General features: G+C 43.8%; 1 long non-coding RNA gene and 1 other non-coding gene across 2 annotated transcripts in view; one reads left to right on the forward strand and one right to left on the reverse strand.

Annotated features, from left to right (window-relative positions):
- The first annotated feature begins 5133 nt into the window (after window positions 1-5133).
- Window positions 5134-18929, forward strand: part of LOC145540642 (uncharacterized) — a 72005-nt gene continuing 58209 nt past the window's right edge. The window contains exons 1-2 of the long non-coding RNA XR_014078440.1: window positions 5134-5306; window positions 5471-5634. This is a non-coding gene — a long non-coding RNA (uncharacterized LOC145540642). The remainder of the gene's footprint in view (window positions 5307-5470; window positions 5635-18929) is intronic.
- On the reverse strand, window positions 5498-5570 carry TRNAG-CCC (transfer RNA glycine (anticodon CCC)). Its single transcript has one exon. It is a non-coding gene; the product is annotated as a tRNA-Gly (tRNA).

Here is an 18929-nt window from a genome sequence, read left to right on the forward strand (position 1 = left end):
GGTGAGCAGTAGATGAGACACTGTATTCTCCAGTGGACATCGTCCTGGCCCCAGAAACCTGTGAAATACCCTAGACCCTGAACTGTCAGCAAATACAAGGATGACAGGCACCTGCAACACCCCCCCAGCCCTGGCCGATCCTCATGTAAAGGAGGAGCCTGGGTGCAGCAACAGTTATCTGTCTAATTGCAAGGCTTCGAGGAAAACTTGCTGGAGCCTCTGCTCTAGGGCAGGAGCAGGTCCTTCAGGCTCAGTTCACACGATTTAGAAAATGCTGGCCCTGGCTACCCTCCTGTTGGACACGACTTAAATTGATGATTTCAAGTCTTTTAATCTTTATGGTTTTCCATCCCCCAAATCCCTGTCTCTGTTACTTATCCCTTATTCCTCAGGGGTTGATAAAACATCAGATCTCTCTCTAAGTCCCTAAGTCCCAAACCTACCCCCAGCCCCTTGTGGCTCAAACAGTAAAGAATTCACCTGCAGTGCAGGAGACTGGGGTTTGATCCCCTGGTGGGGAAGATCCCCTGGAGGAGGGCATGACAACCCACTCCAGTACTTTTGCCAGGAGAATCCCATGGACAGAAGAGCCTGGAAGGCTACAGTCCATAGGGTTGTGAAGAGTCAGACACCACCGTGTGACTTAACACATACACAAGCACATCCGTATTAAGGATTTGGGTCTGTCTCCAGTGCCTAAAAGGCAAGTACCTCAAGACTTCCCTGGTGGTCCAGTGGCTAAGTCCCTGCGCTTCCAATGTAGGGAGCCCAGATTTGATCCCTGGTTAGGGAACTAGATCCCACATACCACAACTAAAGGTCCCTAGTGGCACAACAAAAGATTCCGCATGCTGCCACTCAGATCCTGCACAGCCAAAAAAATTAATATATACATATATTTTTAAAAGGTAATACCCCACTAAGACCAGAGCTTCCTATCCACCACGTGGGGTTCTCTTTCCTGTCTGCAGCCTCCTGTGTCCTCGCCCCTCCACTGTCTCCCGGCACATCAGTTTTCTCCCTGAAGCTTTCTTTCCTTTCCAGCCAGGCCCCTGGGGGTCATAATCTGAGAGCTACTCTCATCGTAACCCAGATTCTCCTGTGTTCCTGGCTTTCCGCCCAGCAGAACTCTGACCTGGATTCACACTCTGATCAGCCTGTGCAGTGTCCCCTCCCCCACGCTGCCCGCTCCCTGGCCTGGCTGGAAGCTGCTGGCCGGGGACTGGTTCATTCCAGAGTAGAATGGTACCCACTGGGCATCAGCTGGGCTTGCCACACCAGCCGCTTCCCTGTCCTTGGTTAGCTCCAGCTTCCATCCTGCCCAACAGGGATTCCAGGATGTCACCTTAAGCCTCCTCTTCTCCCTGCCATACCTCCGAGAGGGGAGCTTCAATTTCCCAGGCTCCCAATTACAAAGGCACCTCCTGGCCAGAACGTGAAGGGTCTGAGGCTTACCCCGTGATCAGGCAAACAGATCAGCCTGCTACAGTTTTATGGATGCTGGCAGAAGATGTGAGACTCTGGGGTCAAAGATGAATAATTTGATTACTGGTGGCACAATGAGCAATGTGAACTTCATGATGGTGCCTCCTTGCTCCTGAGACCCCAGGAAGGTGAGGCAAAGGGACCCAAAAGGGGCCACACAGCGAGTTTGCTGTGCATACAGTGGGTTTGCTGCACAGCTGAGGAAGCTTGAATGAGGGAAACCAGAATCTTTTACACTGGGCTGCAAGCAAAGCTGCCGTTGCTCTAGAGGCAGGCATTAAAAATTATACTGGAGGGACTTCCCTCGTGGTCCAGAGGTTAAGACTCTGATCTTTCAATGCAGGGGACACGAGTTCAATCCCTGGTCAGGGAATGAAGATCTCACATGTTGCAGGGCACTGCCAAAACACTTTTTTTAAAGAGAAGAAGAAAAAAAAAAAGGCTGGAAGTAAGAAAATTTGTCCTCTGCTCCAGATGGGGTTATTATCTTTATCTTCCAAGACAGATGTTGCTATATACCAACATTTTTGGAAAGATAGTCTGGGACAAAAGGCAGTTAGTGTCTCTGCTAATGTGTGCAGAAAAGTGATTCACCCAGTGAGGGTTCCCAGCATGTTAAATGTCCATGCCTCTTCACCTGCACGCGCCCAAGCTCTCCTCCTGTAAAAGCTGGCCTCTCTGCCGAGTGCTCCCACCTCTTTGGGTCTCCCTCTGGCAGCCATCCCTCCCCGATCTACAGGGTCCTTGTCCTGGCCTGTGCGTGTGTGCTCAGCCGCTCAGCTGTGTCCGTCTCTTTTGTGACCCCATGGACTATAGCCCAGGCTGCCCTAGCCTGCTCTGTCCGTGGGATTTTCCAGGCAAGAATACTGGAGTGGGTTGCCATTTCCTACTCCTGGGGATCTTCCCGACTCAGGAATTGAACCCTCATCTCTTGTGTCTCCTGCATTGGCAGGTGGATTCTTTACCACTGTCACCACCTAGGAAGCCCCCCTGGGCTATGAATATATCCCAAAGAGCTCATCCTAAAAAGCAAAACAAAGTCCAACAAAACCTCTGTTGAGTTGACACTCTTCTTAACTACCCTTTCCTTTTCATCCTCGTTCTTGTTGGGACATCCACGCTATTACCATTTCTCTCTGAATCTGGTTTCTTTACCTACCTCCCCACTGAAACTGTCCCACGGAGGCCACCAGGGCCTGCGTCGTTCCCAGTGGAACAATGGAGCAAACGTTTTCCAGTTCTAGCCCTGCTGCGTCTGCCTCTGAATTGAATTCTGAAAAAAAGAGAAAAAGTGCCATCTTCTGGACTTCTTTTAGGTGTTTCTTAAATCCAACATCTGGCCACTCCCACAGGGTATTTCTGCTGACTGCCTTTTTCCAGTTTAACAGTCATGCTTTCTTGTGTGGACCTGAAACAAATGGATGGCCAGCTATTTCAACAGCAAAACTGGTTTTATTTGACCTACTGTATAGGACAAGGAACTGTTACTGCTCAGGGTTCTTGGCCTCTTTAATCAATAGAAATTGATCAGAAGCCAGATAAGAAATTCAGGCAAGGCTTTACTGGGGGCCAGAAGGAACTCTTGCTTGATCCCCGAGGAGGGGCAAGCTTGTTCCTTACATGGGGTAAGGGTAGGGGTGTGTCCAGGGGTTGGGCCAGGGGTTGGTGGCTTAGGTGGTTTGCCCACCCCTTGGGTGGTGGTGTGCACAGTACCCTGCTTTTGTTATCAACATCCTGTCTTTAAAAGTGGCACTTGGGTTTTTTTGGTCTTTTTGTATCATTTGGGTCCAGAAATTGCCCCAACTGTGCACACACGCAATTATTTTTATTTTTTTAATTTAGTTTTTAATTGGAGGAAAATTGCTTTACAGTGTTGTGCTAGTTGCTGCCATACAATAATGTGAATCAGTCATAATTATATATATACATTCTCTCCCTTTTGAGCCTCCCTCTCCTTCCCCTGACTCAACCTTCTAGGTCATCACAGGACACCAGGCTGGGCTCCTGTGTTACATAGTAACTTATCACTAGGCATCTATTTTACACATGTGCTCAGTGCTCCGTCCTGCCTGACTCGAAACCCCATGGACTATAGCCTGCCTGGCTCCTCTGTCCGTGAAATTTCCCAGGCAAGAAGACTGGAGTGGGTTGCCATTTCCTACTCCAGGGCATCTTTCCCCACCTGGGGATCAAAGCCTCGTCTCCGTCTCCTGCAGTGGCAGGCGGATCCTTTACCACTGAACCATCTGGGAAGCCCTCTTTACATTTTACACTTGAGAGTGTACATATGTCACTGCTCTCCTCTCAATTTGTCCTTCCCCTGCTGTGTCTACAAGTCCATTCTCTACATCTGCACGCAGTTATTTTCAGTCCCATACAGATTCCTTTTTTGTATTTCGTAGCTGGAGGAAAGGTGTGTCCAGATACAAGTTATATATAAATATATTTATCTCCCCTGGTGGTCCAGTGGTTAGGACTCCGTGCCTCCACTGCAGAGGGATCAGGTTTAACCCCTGGTCAGGGAACTGACATCCCCGCGAGCCACTTGGCACGGCCAAAAGAAAAAAAGAAACATTGGACTCAACAGAGAATTAGAATTCTGGATCTATAACTAAGGACCATGGGCTGGTCCTGCAGGGCAAGGGAAGGAAATGGCTTCTACAGAGGAAACAGGATCTGGGAGGGCTACAGTAAACAAAGATTCCAAGGCTTTTCACTGGCTGAGTCCTTGCCAGGAAGAAAAAGAGGTATCTTTCTTCTTCCTGTTGGGCTCTGCTGCCCTCGCTGGGCGTGAAAGCTTCCCCCTTCTGTCTCCTGACTCTATTTAACTGAGGTTTCTGTTTATTAGTTTTTTATGCCTGCTTATTTGCTTGTCTCATCTATGTTTGTTGGAAACTGGAAATTTTAATTAAAGTTGTAGCAACTCTGGGTACCGGTCCCCCACCCTCACTCCCCTCAGGCTTGTTGTAATTCCCTTTGTTTGTTTAGTGACCGGCTGGCTTATTTTAATGAAGCCTCCCTCCTCACCCACCCCCTTCTCCCCACTTTGCAGATTAGAAACTGAGAGTCACCCGAGGTCACAGGACCTTGGCAGATGTCACGTTTCTTTCTTTTTTTGTTGTTTTTTTGAGATGCCACATTTCACTTGGTCTTTTACCATTTTCTTTTCGTCCTCCTTTTATCCCTTCACGTCTCACTACCCATAAAGTCCATGAACCCTGTTCTCAGAAAAGTCACAGTTTAGAGGTGAGACCAGGCCTGGGGATCAAGAAATGGGTGTCCACTCTTCTCATCAGCTAGGACCTACTAGATGTGTTGCACTCCACTCCTGCTTGTCCCATGGCCACCCTGCAGGACATCCATCCACAGAGACAGGGCCTCCTAAGCCCTCCCAGATGACCTGGCCAGGGAAAGCCCCCCTCCCCAACCCCTTGGGTTTTTCCTCCAAGGACCTTCCACCCTCTCGGCCAGCTAAAGCAGGGTCTTCTCACCCACCACACTCCACCGCTAGAATGTGTCAGTTCACATCTCCTCCTCCTCACACTTCTGAAACCTTTTTTCTTCCCCACTGATCTTTGTGATCTTGAAGTGTTAACCTCTGAGGCACAGTGTTAACCTCTGATGCACAGTGCAGTTTGGGGTCTGTCCACTGTCACCCTGGGTCAGCCGTGACTTGGGCTAGATCCTCTTCATCTCTTTCGCTGACCATAGCAGCTGTCAAGATCTGTTAATTGCCAGTTGTTGATGTGTTGCTTTCAACAATGCCCTGGGACATAAATTGCTCTACAGACTCGGGCTTCTTTGAAGGAACAGCTCCTAAGGTTACTGTCTCCTGTTTCTCTCCCTGATTCTCTCCTGCAAACTAGTTGACTTACGCATTAGCCTGATCTTCATGGAATCTACACTCTCCTTCCAGTTGCCTTTCAACACAGTAGCTGTGGCTTTCTACACTTATTTATTAATTATTTTTATTTGTCCACACCAGGTCTTAGTTGGAGCATGTGGGATCTATTTCCCTGACCAGGGATCAAACCTGGGCCCCCTGCATTGGGAATACAGAATCTTAGCCACTGGACCACCAGGGAAGTCCCATCCTTCTGTTTTGAGAGCATCCTTAGGCTTGAACTTCTCCACTCGGTTGCAGATAAGGTCAGTTCCTTTGGGAAGAGATTAGAGCTGCCTGTTTTATAGCCTGCTTCTGTCCCTAGGCAAACTCTCTGAGCCTGGACTCCAGCTGTGGGTGGGGACAATGATGTGTTTCTCTGAGTGATACCCCTATGTAAGAGTTGAACAAGTGGCAGAAGAGAGCCCATAGCCTCGGGTCTTCTCTGCTTGCCTCTCCTGATGTGGAACCATCACATTATGAGCCAGGGCAGGGATGACCAAGGCCCCAGAATCCTCAGTGATATCACGCCCAAAGTGGAACCTCTGCTCCATAAATGGGAAGGCTGAGCAGAAGAGAGTCCATGACTTAGCCTCAGAAGCAGGTACCTAGGGGAGAATGAGAAATGTTGATGCATTGATCCTCCTAGAAAGAACCCTCTGACAGGAAACTGAAGGGAGAGTGATCCCTGGGCACTTGGCTGTACCAATCTGGAGTGGAATTTTTGTCTCCACTGGGCTGGGAGTAGGGAGGGAGGGAGAGAGAGAGAGAGCAATTCTGGCTCAAAGACTCTTTATCAATTTTTAGTAGATTTTTTCCAATAGATGTTTTTGTATTTGCTGTATATTTTTAGGGCCATTTCCATATACTTCTGGAATGGTTATCTCTTTTTTAAAAAAATTTTCCATATATTTATTTGGATGCTCCAGGTCTTAGTTGGGCATGCAGAATCTTTAGTTGTAGCATGTGAAGGTCTTAGTTGTAACATGTGGGATCTAGCTTCCTGACCAGGGTTTGAATCTGGGCCCCCTGCATTGGGAGTGTGGAGTCTTAGCCACTGGATCACCAGGGAAGTCCCAATGGTTATCTTTTTATACTCTTCACCAGTTCCACTGCAGAGTGGGTCTGTGGAATTTCTTGGGCTGTCATATTGGAAATTTATCCCCTGCAGTGATTTTTAACTTAATGTTGGCTTTTCTGTTGATTTGTTATCCTATAATTCTATTGTTTGAATCAGGGAAATTTGAATACAAACTGGATATTTGGTAAATCTAAGGAATTATTAGCTCTTTTAGGTGTAATACTATTATTATTTTAAAGAGTTCTTACCTCAGTAATGCATACTGAAATGTCTGTAGATGAAACAATAATAATGCATGAGATTTGCTTAAAATAGTTGAGTGTGGGCCCTAGTGGAAAGGGGATAAGAACTACAGATGAAACAAGATTGGCTAAGAGTTGACAATTTTTCTATAATGTTGTATTAGTACTTATATTAATTATTATTAATATGAGCTGCATGGTAGGAGTTCACTACATTATCCTTTCTACTTTTGTATATGTTTGAAATTTTCTATAATAAAATGTCAATTTTTTCTTTTGTCTGCATGTGAAGTATAGTTCATTAGATATCTTAGAAATATGTCATTTAGTTGAATTAAAATCTTGAAGAGTATATATACATACTTTTCACCTAAGATTATGTTCTACAGAACTGAGGGATCAAACTTCGAGTGCTCTTCATTCTGAAACAACTTTTATAAGCATCTTTGTAAAAAAATTTTTTTAACTAAAATCAATTTATTTTTCAGTATCTGAAAAGGCATGAATTTCAAGCAAGTTCCTAATCAAAATTTATCAGATGTTCTAATTATGTATCAGAAGCTAGTTTTTGTTATTTCAATCAAAACCATTTTTAGATGATTATTATTTTATGAAAAAAGCCATGATGAAAATTGTTCCAGTTGTAATTCAAGAATTTATAAGAAGAGAAATTTATGCACTGAATTGAAGCTGAGTAGAAACTGAGCTTGCAAAAAGAAAATACAGTTAATGACAAGATTTTGAATATCAGCTGGGATGTTCTGAGTCAGTCATGGATTAGCATTTGTGATTCAAACAATTAGTGCCTAATCCTTTTCAAGATGTAAAATGTTTCTTTCTTATGTTTTTTTTTATAGACATTAATGGGAATTTTTTTTCCATCCCTTGAAAAATGTCAGCTTCTTGAGAAATCAAATGTTATTTTGTCAGAAATGAGAAACTAGTCTTAACAATAGATAATTTGTCTGTTTGTAGGACAGGGCAGTTGATAAAATTTTGCACAATTATAATTGATCCTGGGAATAATAGGAAACAAAAATGTTAAAATTATGAAACTTATAAGTGGTTTCATCATTAATCTCAATTGTGCTGCCATAATACTGTATTTATTATAATGAATTAACTGTTCCAAAATAAATCAATGATTTACTATTTTCCTGTCTTATGATGCTTAACATAGTTCACTATGTTTTTTTTGTTGTTGTTAGTTTGGAATCCAAATTGAATCCATGTGCTATCTTGTTTTTAAGAGAGGAGAGCCTTGTTTTAAAAAATAAGTTGTTTTTTAAAGATTTATTTATATTTCTTTATTTGTCTGTGCCGGGTCTCAGTTGTGGCATGTGGGATCTTAAGTTGTGGCTCACAGACTCTTAGTGGAACGGGGAACTCTTAGTTGCATTATATGGGGTCTAGTTCCCTGACCAGGGATGGAACCTGGGTCTGTTGCATTGGGAGCTGGGAGTCTTAATCCCTGGACTACCAGGGAAGTCCCTCCATTTACTATCTATCTGGACCCTAAATATTTTTCAAATCTGTGCTCATCTCCCTGCCCCTACTATAAGTGGACAATATTGGATTACAACTGTTTTCTAATCACCAGTCTGCCTTCCATCTTGTCCTCTCAAATTCAACTTTTGCTCAGCTAGCTGCCAATGTGACTTAGATGGAGCTCTAAACATACCTCTCTTCTGCTTAAAAGATTTCAGAGGTTCCATATCGTGCGTGTGTGCTTAAGTTGCTTCAGTCATGTCTGACTCTTTGCAACCCTATGGACTGTAGCCCACCAGGGTCCTCTGTCCATGGGATTCCCCAGGCAAGAATACTGGAGTGGGTTCCCATGTCCTCCTCCAGGGGATCTTCCTGACCCAGGGATCAAACCCACGTCTCTTATGTCTCCTGCATTGGCATGCTGGTTCTTTACCACTAGCATCACCTGGAAAGCCCAGGTCCATATCACTGATAGTAATTTATAAAGTGTGAGGATAGTTTTCTACATATATATAGAAAAGCCCTGTCCTCTAGTTTGAGAAACATCGTGGTAGAAGTTAGTTAAAATATGACATTTCAGGAGATGGGTAAATAATCATCAATATAAATGGGGCACTGAAACCATATGGCAATACTTACCAGTGTCCAGATGACCAGGAAGGCTTCTCTTAAACTTCTAAAAGAACAGTAGTAAAATGAAAACCACTAGACTAAACATTTCTCATAGGCTTCTGGATAAGGATGATAGGCCGAACACGTGCATTTATTTATATTCCCTCTTAAAAAACCACTATGATAATAAAGGGATTTTTTTTGGAAGCATAAACCCACAAAGTTGAGGGAGAGAGGATTATAGATCATAGCAACACAGTTCTGCAAATAGAAATCAGAAGGATAAGAAGTAACTGATTTAACATCTCCAGATAGCTGCATATGAACTTTTAGTGGGGAGGCAACAACCAAACTAATTTATACTATAGAAGCTTCAAAAGGGTTAGGAATTTTTGGCATTTTGTACCTCTAGAAATAGGACAAGGGGGGTGAACTATAATGAGGCTTGATAGAAATACATTTAAGAAAATTCCTTTCCACACACTCTTCAACCACATGCTGGCCCTCATTCTTGGCAAAAGACCAGAGGGTTGTTTTCCTCTAAGAGTTAAATAGAGCCTTGGTCTGGAGGGTACCAGGCACAGTGGAAGATATGGTACATTAATGAAGCCAAGCAGATTCCCAAGTGGCACTAATGGTAAAGAACCCACCTGCAAGAGACATAAGAGACATGGGTTTGATCCCTGGGTCAGGAAGATGCCCTGCAGGAGGACGGCAACCCACTCCAGTTTTCTTGCCTGGAGAAACCCATGGACAGAGGAGCCTGGCGGGCTATAGTCTGTAGGGTCACGAAGAGTCAAACGTGACTTAGCACACATGCATGCATATATTTTTTTAAAATATTTATTTATTTCACTATGCAGGGTCTTAGTTGTGGCACGTGGAATATTTGATCTTCTTACTGCATGTGGTATCTTTTAGCTGCAGAACGCAATTTCTTACTTGCGACATGTGAACTATTTTGTTGCAGCATGTGGGATCTAGTTCCCCAACCAGGGGTTGAACCAGACTTCCTGCTAAGCTCAGAGTCTTAGCCACTGCGGTCACACTTGTTGTTATTTAGTTGCTAAGTCATGTCTGCCACCATGGACTGTAGCCCAGCCAGACTCTTCTGTCTATGGGATTTCCCAGGCAACAATACTGGAGTGGGTTGCTATTTCCTTTTCCAGGGGATCTTCCAACCCAGGGATAGAACCTGCATCTTCTGCATTGGCAGGCAGGTTCTTGACTACTAGCACCACCTGAGAAGCCCGGTTCTTCCCTGCTGCCTCTAATCCCCACACTTCCCACCCTTTTCTGCCTTCCTGTATGTTATTTTTAGCATTCTACTTTGATTTATCTATAAATCAAAACTTGGCCTTGCCAAGTGCCTGGTCTGATCTTAGTTCCTCGACCAGGGATCAACCCATACCCCCTGCAGTAGAAGCGTGTAGTCCTAACCTCTGGACCACTGGGGAATTTCCTATCTACAGTGTTTCTGAGTATATCTCTTTGTGTGTAGTTCCATTTATTTGAGTTTGTTAATTTCTAGTAATGTTTCATAATTTTCAATATAGACATGTGCACATTTTTCCCTTAGGATTTTTTCCTAGGAGTTTCATGCCTTGCGATGTTATTGTAAATTATGCTGTTTTAAAATTTTTATTTCTTATTTGTTTGTTGCTGACATACAGAAACACAAAGGTCTGTTGAAGTGACTTTGTATCTAGAGATACCGCTAAATTCACTAATTAATTTTAGTAGTTTTTAGATTATTCTGGATTTTTTATGTGTACAGTCATCTTGCTAGACAATAATGACTTTCTAATCTTTATGCATTTTATGGGTTTTTCTTGCTTATTAATATGGTTAGGATATCCGGTTTAGTGTTGAATAGTAGTCATGACAGCTGGCGTCTTTATCTTTTTCTTAGTCTCAGGAGGAAAGTTTTTAATATTTTGCCACTCAGAATGATATTTGTTACTGACTTAGTTTTTAGTAGCTGTACTTTTTCAGATTAAGGAAATTCCCCTCCATTTCCAGTTTGCTAAAAATTTTAAAAATCATAAATGGGTGTTGAATTTTAAATTTTTTCAAATGCATTATTGATATAATCCTATTAGGTCTCTCTTTTCCCTCTGTTAGTGTGAATTATATTGATTGCTTTTGCTACCCCATATTTTAAATTGAGGAGTAACTTACATACATACATACATACACACACACACACACACACACACATATATATAGAAATACGTAGATTTAAAAAATTTTTGTTTATTTTTAATTGGAGTGAAATACATAGTTTTAGTAGTTTTAGTGTGCAGTCCTGAAACTGCACATATTTATTTAACTGATACCCCATCAAAATACAGGCATTTCCATTACCTTTCCAGTCAATCCGCTGTTGCCTCTAGTCACAACCACTATTGTTTTCTTTCAATAAAAATTAGCTTTGATTGTTCTCAAACTTCATAAAAAATGTGATCGTGCAGTCTGTATTCTTTGTGATTATGTTCACTAGTAGCTTGTTCTCTTTTCTCGTATTTATTATTCCACTGCATGCATATACCACACATTATCCATTCTCTTATTGATGGACATTTAGGTTTCCAGTTTCTAGCTATTATGAACTATGAGTAAACCTGCTGTGAACAATGTTGTACAAACCCCTTTGTGTATATATTTTTATTTCCCTTGGGTCAATATCTAGAGGTGGAATTGCTACATCATAAGGAAGGTGTATATTTAGCGTTAGAAGAAAGAGCCTGACATTTGCAAAACAGGTTTGCATTTATCTATTTCTTTTTTCAGTTTTGTCAGTTCTCGTTTCATGTAGTTTGAAGCTCTGTTATTTGATGTATGTGCTTTTAGGATTGTTCTGTTTATTGATATATTGCCCATCTTATCATTATAAAATATTCCTATTTGTTTCTGATTACAGTCTTTGTCCTGAGGTCTATCTTGTTTGGTATTAATATAGCCACTCTAGCTTTTTTATTATAAATGTTTACACGGTTAACTTTTTCCATTCTTAAATAATATATGACTGGTCTTGCTTTTTTTTCATTCAGCTTGTCAGTCTCTGTCTTTCAGAGTATTTAGTACATTTACATGTAATATAATTATTGATATGATTGGGCTTATACCCACAAGATCACTGAATGTTTTCTATTAGTTTCGTCTGTTCTTTGTTCCTTTATTTTCTTTGGTATTTTATGTCCTCTATTGGCTTATTGGCTGTATTTCTCCGGGTTGTTTTGAAAATGGTTGTTCTAAGGTTTATAATATTCATCTTTGGTCTCTCATAATCTACTTTCAACGATAGCCGTTCAACATATAACGTGGGAACTGTACGCTTTCATTTCCCCTTCCCATCCTTTATATCAATATTACTGTACACTTTACTGCTACATGTGTTTAACACCCTGTAGTTCACCACTATTTTCTTTTCTCTGAATAATCAATCATCTTTCAAAAACACTGAAAATGACATCGGTGTTTTATCATTTCCAGAGCTCTTCCTTTCTTCTTGTAGGTCTGAGTACCCACTGGGTGTAATTTCCTTTTCTTTCAGGACTTCCTTTGACAGTTCTAACACAGATCTGCTGGCCATGGCTTGGTTCATTCACCTCCCAGATTCTTAGTAGTTGCTCTTTTTCTGGTGGTTTTCCTTTGCTTGGCTTTGTGGACACTTGCCATATCCTGGCTCAAATTAATATTCACCAATAGGCTCAGCTAATACCATGGACTGAGGTATCCTTGAAATGGTTGTGGTATGAATGTATGTCTATGTTTTAGTGTATATACACCAAGTGTATACTGCCTTTCCCTTTCTGTCTTATGACCTGTGTTTATTCTTTCCTATCTATCCAAATTTATAGACAACTCAGAACAAAATGTGTTCCCATTTGTTTATACTCTAAATATCATAAAACAGCAACAAAATATCATAAAAGCTAACCAAAATACCATAAAGAATTTATAGTAATAATTTATACTCATAGTGGGGAGGAATTCAAAGTCTTAATGTGCAGCCAAGTTCCTGGAGAAATGTAAATTGTGTTAAAGTTGCTTTACTATCTGTAAACTTTGTGGTATTCAGACTTGTTTACTTGCTGTTTAATGTTCAGCACAAAGCAATGCACTAGAAAATTCTCACTTGGGTTGTAGGTAGACTTCAATTTAGAGTTTATATTTCTGAATTGAAGAGGTCAAGTCCAGTTCCCATAGGAGCAGGGGTGGGAAGAACTCATTTCTCTCCCTTTGCTTTTCTTTGAACACTAGCCAGCCCTTGCATGTGTGTTCAGTCGTGTCCAACTCTTTGCAACCCCATGGACAGTAACCCGTCAGGCTCCTCTGTCCATGGGATTTTCCAGGCAAGAATACTGGAGTGGGGTTGCCATTTCCTCCTCCAGGGGATCTTCCTGACTCAGGGATCGAACCCATATCTCCTGTGTCTCCTGCATTGACAGAAAGATCCTTTACCACTGCACCACCTGGGAAGCCCTTAATATCTGGTTGAACGTTACTGTGGCACGTACTCAGGTTCATATGCAGGAACTGGCCCTTTGTGAAATCACAGTTGAAATCTGTTCATCTGTAGAAAACACAGTCTGGGTTAAAAGTGTCCTTTACACTTTATATCAGCAAATCTGAAACCAATCTTCTTAATGTAAAAAATGTATTTCATCAACTAACCAATGTACTGCTCTGGTGGGGGAACGTTGATAATGGTGGAGGCTATGCATGTGTAGGGGCAGCAGGTCTATGGAAAATCTCTGTGCCTTTCTCTCAATGTTGCTGTGAACCTAAAACTGCCATTTAAAAGGAAAGAAAGAAAGAAAAATACAGCCTTGAGACTTCCCTGGCAGTCCAGTGGTTAAGACTCCGAGTTTCCAATGCAAGGGACACGGGTTTGATTCCTGGTTGGGAAACTAAGATCCCACATGCCATACAGCCCAGCCAAAAAAATAAATAAATAAAATAATAAAGTGAAAGTGAAAGTTGCTCAGTCGTGTCCGACTCTTTTCGACCCCATGGACTGTATAGTCCATGGAATTCTCCAGACCAGAATACTGGCATGGGTAGCCTTTCCCTTCTCCAGGGGATCTTCCCAACCTAGGGCTCAAACCCAGGGTAAATAATATAATAAAATCTGGGCAATTCCTTGGTGGTCCAGTGGTTAGAACTTGGTACTTTCACTGCCATGGGCCTAGATCAAAATATAAATTTAAAAAACAGTCTTAAAACACACACACACACACACACACACACACACACACACCCCAAATCTACTGGACTCATACTGAGTGGAAGGACTTCCCTGGTGGTCCAGTGGCCAAGACTCCACACTCGCAGGACAGGGGGCCCAGGTTCCATCACTGGTGAGGGAACTAGATCCCATATGCTGCAACTGAGTTTGCGTGTCGAAAACTAAAGATTCTACATGCCACCATGAAGACCCAGTGCAGCCAAATAAGTATTTAAAAAAATACTGGGTGGGAAAGCAACAAAGTTCATATACAATGGAAATTTGCCATGTCTATCTAGAATAGAAACATGATTATTTTGCAGTTGCCAAGTAAACAGAGAGAAGGATCTCCTTCCAATCATGGGAGCTGAAGGACAGTCAGCCTTCTCCAACCAAGCACAACTAGAGGGGCTGCGGCTCCCTGTCGCTCTACCTGGACCCTCTCCCTGGGCTGACTGGGAGATGCAGGGATAAATGGAGATATATAAGTGATGCAGAAATGTATACCACGGATCTCTTGTACATGATCAAAGCCCAATGGAGTTCTGGCAAATAGCTGGTGAGAGCAACACAGGGGTGTTGTCCCCAGTGGACGGTTCCAGGGGCAAGATCGAGCCTGGATACAGGCTCAGCTGCCTGGTAGCATGACCACCTATTTGGATTTCACTTCATACCTTATGAGAGCACTGAGTGCTAGGCTCAAAACGAGGACGTAATTGAAATCGTGTGTGTGTGCGTGCACGCCTACACGTACACAGGGGTGTGTGTGAGGGCAGTGCTAACCAGTGGCCTTCAGCCGGTGCCCAGAACTGCACAGACCGGCCCCACCCTCCATCCGCTCTGGCTCGGTCCTCATGGGGAGCCCCGCATGCCTGCACTTTCCTATACAGCTTTGCCTGCACAAGACCAGGCAAGCGCTCCTCGTCCCTGCCGGTCCCCGGTGACATTCGCCCGCTTCACCGAAACAGATCAAGTCCTCACCTGCCTCCTTCCCCAGGGAATTCTGGAGTTCAGATGTTCATGCCAAACCCTGCCTGCTGGCCTCCCTGGCTGCTGTAGTCGGGGAGAGAAGGGGGTAGGGATGTGTGCTCCAGCCACCATCCCCCTCAAAGCCCTGGGCTTGACGCCCTGGGATTAGACAAGGAAGGAGAGAGGAATGTCAAGGTAGAAGGTACCTCCAGATACCTCCGAGGCAGAGCCTCAGAAGGCAGTAGAGTGGGGTGCTCAACAGAGTAGATCGCAATCCACAATTTCAGTGCCTTTCTTTTTTTTTTACTTATTTATTTATTTTTGGCCATGCTGGGTCTTCATTGCTGCGAGGGCTTTTCTCTAGTTGTGGGGACGACTCTCTAGTTGTGGTGGCAGGCCTCTCATTGCAGCGGCTTCTCTTGTTGCAGCTCCCAGGCTCCGGAGCAGAGACTCAATAGTTGTGATGTGCACAGGCTTAGGTGCCCCGCGGCCTGTAGGAGTTTCCAGGACCAGGGATCAAACCTGTGTCTCCTGCACTGGCAGGCGGGTTCTTTACCTCTGGGCCACCAGGGAAAACCCTCAGCTCTCCTGTTGACTGACTGTGAGCTGACACAAATTCTTCAATCTCACTACACCTCGGTTTCCTCATCTGTAACAACTTCATAAGAATTGCTACACTTATCAAGCTTTGAAACATACACATAACCATATGTAAAATTAGATAACCAGTGGAAATTTGCTGTATGACCCAGGGAGCTCAAATCTGCTGCTCTGTGATACCCTAGAGGGGTGGCATGGGGTGGAAAACGTGAGGGAGGATCCAGAGGGAGGGGATGTGCAGGAGATACCTTTGGCTGATGCATGTTGATGTATGGCGGAAACCAACACAATATGGTAAAACAATTATCCTCCAATTAAAAGTAAATAATTAAAAAAAAAGAGAGAATTGCTACACTTATCAAATGTGCCTGCAGTGGTTCTAGAAATGGAGGAAACCCTGTACAGATGTTTTTAGTCCGAGGCCAACTGAAAAGTGATGTGTCAGGGACAGATGCTGGACTAGGAGAAAGACAGGGCCCTTGTGGGTGAAATGCTGTGTCTGCCCACAGTGCCAGGCTTTGGATGGTGCAATAGGAGGGCTACACATGAAAGCCTAGTGTCACCAGGTGCATTGCTGGCGGAGATGCTACAACAAGCCCTCCCATCTCCAACTGCCTCGAGTATACACACTCCTCCCAAAAGGAGGTCAAGTCTGTTTCCCCATCCCTTAACTCTGGGCTGGCCTTGGACTTTCTTTGGTCAATAGAATGTGGCCAAAATGACACTGTGTGCTTTCTGACAATCAGCCTCATTTGGCCTTGTAGCATCTTTTTTTTTTTTTCAATTATTTATTGGACTTTCCTGGTGGTGCAGTGGATAAGAGTCTGCCTGCCAATGCAGGGGACACAGGTTCAATCCCTGGTCCGGAAAGATTCCACATGCCGTGGAGCAGCTAAGCCCATGTGCCACAACTACTGAGCCCTCGAGCTGCAACTCCTGAAACCCATGCACCTAGACCCTGTGCTCCACAAGAGGAGAAGCCACCACAAGGGGAAGCCTGCACATCACAGTGAAGAGTAGCCCCTGCTCGCCACTAGAGAACTAGAGAAAAGCCCACGAGCAGCAGTGAAGACCCAGCACAACCAAAAATAAAATGCATTCAATTAAAAAATCTTTATTTATTTTTATTGATTTATTCGGCCGTGCTGGGTCTCAGTTGTGGCACACAGGATCGTTAGTTGTGGCATGTGGGATATTAGTTCCCTGACCTGAGGTCAAACCCCTGTCCCCTTCATTAGGAGCATGGAGTCTTAGCCACTCGACCACCAGGGAAGTCCCTGGCCTTGTAGCTTCTGCTCCAGGGTGTTCTTGGAATCCTTTGCCATCATGTCCAGGAGTCAGGCTAACCTCCTGGAGGATGAGAGGCCTCACAGAGGAGAATGAGAACCAGCATGAATGACTGGACAGAAGTTTGAGGCCATCTTGGAGCGTCCAGCTCCAGGCCTGCAGCTGCATGGGTGACTCCAGACCATAACAGGAGGAAGCCGATCTCAGACTCGGTTGTTGATCCATAAAATCGTGAGTAAATATGTGGTGATTTGTCCAAGCCTTCAGAATTCGGAGGGCCTGGAGGGCCACTTCTCAGGGAGCGAGGTTTTCACAGGCCCAGGCTTCGGGGTAGAGCTGCTGCTGACATCTGGGGGCCCAGCAGTGGTGGCACTTCCTGCCGGGACTTCCGCAGAGGGCTCACGCTGGCCTCTTCAACCCTGGTCTGCAAATGTGCCAACAGCCTTCTTATCACATCTCAGATTGCACACGCCTGGCCTGGTGGCTGAGGAAATGCTAAGTTTTCAGCAGCCCAAAGAGAACGGCTAATTTAGGAGGATTGCACAACCAGAGGTCGAGGCTGAACACCCCAGCTGTCACCACTGAAATAGAAGGAAGGGCGGGTGGGAGGGGAACTTGAAGTGGTTATGAGTCCTTTCAGGGAGATTCTATTAGAACATCCAAAAATGTTCTGGGACTGATGTTCCCCCTCCTTGCCTGCCAAAACAAACAGAAGAAGAAAAAAAAAAACTTGACTTTTAATTTTTTTGCAGTGTTTTTTTTACCATTAAAAAATGGAAGTAGAGTTGATTTACAGTGTTGTGTTAGTTTCAGGTATACAGGATTTTTAAATTTAAAAACTCAGTAGAGGAGTTCCCTGGTGGTACAGTAGATAGAAATCTGCTTGCCAATTCGGGGGACATGGGTTCGATCCCTGGTCCAGGAAGTTTCCACATGCCTCGGAGCAACTAAGCCCATGCAACCCAAGTGCTGAGCCCACGTGCTGCAATTACTGAAGCTGGTGTGTCTAGAGCCTGTGCTCCACAACAAGAGAAGCCACTGCAGTGAGAAGCCTGCACACCAACTAGAGATAAGGCCAAGCAGCAACAAAGACCCAGCACAGCCAAAAAGAAAAAAAAAAAAAAGTTGAAGTATAGTTGATTTATAAAGATGTATTAGTTTCAGGGATACAGGATTTTTGAATCAAAAAACTCACAAGAGACTCTGAAAAAAAGAGTGTCGTCTTTGGTTGAAATCCAAATGCTTGGTTCACAGGGCAAAAAATAATAACTAAAAATATATAAATTATAAATCAAGCAAGAGACTTGAAGGATGGATCTTAGGGACAAAAGGGAGCATGATAAGGTAGGAAGACATGGGTGAATGATAAAGATTTTCTTGATCTGACTCAGACTCGCAGGTAGGCGAAGCAGCCTTGGGCTTATCCTGGTGAAATTCCAGAATTCCCAGGAGTGGAATTCCGGTGGCAGGAATGGATTACTTAGAAAATGAATTAACCTTCTATTGGACTCTTTCTAGTTTCCAGAATGGAGGCTGGAAGACAATGAGGCAGAAGAGAGAGGTTCCTGGGAACTGTGTGGGTGTATTTATAAATCCATAAACGTCCCCAGCAAGAGGTGACATGCGTCTGTCTCTGCTCCAAGCCGAGCCCTGTGATCAATGATACTGCTCTGACTGTCTAAATGTCTAAGTCAGAAACCTACCTGGTCCCTCATCCCAAACACTTTTCTCACCAACCCTCTTTTTCAGATTCCAATCCTATCTCGTGATGTGGATTTTCTGGTTTCTTCAGTCCCTAACTCTGAGATACTGATCGTATTTTTAAAATTAATTACTTTGGGCTTATCAGGTGGCTCAGTGGTAAAGAATCCGTCTGCCAGTGCAGGAGACCTGAGTTTGATCCCTGGGTCAGGAAGATCCCATGGAGGAGGAAACGGCAACCCACTCCAGTATTCTTGCTTGAGAAATCCCGTGGACAGAGGAGCCTGGCAGGTTACAGGCCATGGGGTTGCAAAAGAGTCAGACACGACTTGGTGACTAAAAACAAAA

Source organism: Giraffa tippelskirchi, chromosome 3, assembly GCF_054371585.1.
Source record: "Giraffa tippelskirchi isolate mGirTip1 chromosome 3, T2T-mGirTip1v1.2.pri, whole genome shotgun sequence".
NCBI classification, from domain to species: Eukaryota; Metazoa; Chordata; class Mammalia; order Artiodactyla; family Giraffidae; genus Giraffa; species Giraffa tippelskirchi.